Below are 1,947 nucleotides of genomic sequence, written 5' to 3' on the forward strand. Positions count from 1 at the left end.
CCAGACTTGATTTCAAGATCGTATCTATAAGATCTATTAGAACAAAGAGCCCAATAATTAAGCAACTAACTCCAAGACTATTCTGTTAGCCTGAGCAGGGGTGGGGTCGGGGTAACAACTTTAACTACTTTAAGCTGCTGCTTTATCTCCAACAGTACTTGGTGTGTTAAGTCTTTTTCTACCCATTTATATGGGAAGAGATACCACTGTTTGCTCTAATTTGAACTCAATTTCATACCACAGTTTAGACATTTTTCTTATTTTAGTGATCTTAAAGAAGCATCCTTTATAACTCCATCATTATCTATTTGCCATGCAAATATTTCACATTTAATTAAGCCTGTAAATGATAAAACCAAAATACTTAGCCGATCCTGTTCTCCACAGCCCAGTCTGCTCTTTGCTATATGAATTGAGTATGAAAGGTCACAGTGAATCAATCCTGGCCTGGGTTTGCAAAAATGTGAATAGAAGGTAGTCAGTCATGGTAGCTCCCTTTTGTGAGAAGGTTATTAAAGTTCACAGGAAAACAATTTCCCCAATCTCACATTTATAATTGAATACTGCTGTTGTGAGGTTTCAATGAGATGAAGTATGTGAAAGTGCTTTGTAAACTGGGTAAAATAAAATGTCTTAAAGGAGAATCACATAATTATTAGCTGTGGTTCATGCTGAAGAAAAGGATTATGGAGGAAATTTCATTCTCTAATTTATACACTTCTCCAATGATTGGAGTTTCAAAACTACAGATAACTATTGTGAAATCAGCACAATTTATAAGAATCTTTCCCACTTTAAATCTCCACAGGAAGGGATGTAATAGAAGTCTACTTTTGGCCATTCAAACCTACTGTCCTGGATTTCAAATGACTCAAGCAGGACTAGCTATCAATATTTTTTCAAGGAAAAAAATTGATTATCATATATGAAGTTGAGAATAGGAGTAATATATAAGATAGATTTTCCTATACTGTAACATATTCTGTTGGTGTAAGTTTAAGGTTGCTTTTAGGAAATTATAGAATAAAATTTTATTGGGTTTTTAGTTCAGTGTGTAAAAATAACACAATCATGAATAGTCTTGGAGCACCCACGTCACCAAAAGGGTTGTTTTGAGGTTCTGTGTAATTAGGATGAAGACCACCGACATGAAAACTGAAATCTTAAATACACCAGATGGGGGTCTGAGGTAGATGTGTGAAGGGAGCAAGGCCCCCTCTCTTCTTGAAGCTGTCCCCACACTGCCATTTGTTTATTCTTTAGTGTTCTCCTTCTGGGTTCCAGGCATCCTATGGAGTCAAGATTCCAGTTACAATCTCAGCTCTGCATTCATTAGCTGTGTGAGGCTGGATTCATATTTTAAGTTTATTGAACCTCTCCCACTAAATAGAGATCTTTGAGTATTAAATTAGATTGATAACAAGCAATATGGAAAATGCATATCTGTAAACAAATACAAGATGAGATGTGCTTTATTTACTTTCCATACAACTTTGTCCACCAACATCCATGTCACTTGTGCACCACTGCCTCAGGACTTTGTTTTTTGTAGTTAATGTGACAAAATAAACTCTGCTTAGGGGTTATTGTCATTGTTGTTTTAAGTATAGGTTTCCAAGGCTTTAAGACTTTTGCAGGAGCACTGAAGTGCCATCAAGTCGGTTCCGACCCATAGCAACCTTGTATAGGGTTACTGAGGAGCAGCTGGTGAGCTTGAACCGTCGACCTTGCAGTTCAAATGGCTTTGCACTCTGGCTCATTAACCCATAGCGCCACAACAGGAGCATTAGTGAGTGTTAATGAGTTAATTTAGTACCCATCTCAGGTTTACATCTGGAAGAAACTGAAAGGAGCTTTTGTCTGGGAAGGAGAGAAGAGTGTAAGAGACTTGTCTACATTTAGAGTCTTCCTGTGTGCCAGACAGTCTATTGGGAGCATCATACTCAT

This window comes from Chrysochloris asiatica, unplaced genomic scaffold (genome assembly GCF_000296735.1).
Source record: "Chrysochloris asiatica unplaced genomic scaffold, ChrAsi1.0 scaffold00045, whole genome shotgun sequence".
Taxonomy (NCBI): Eukaryota; Metazoa; Chordata; class Mammalia; order Afrosoricida; family Chrysochloridae; genus Chrysochloris; species Chrysochloris asiatica.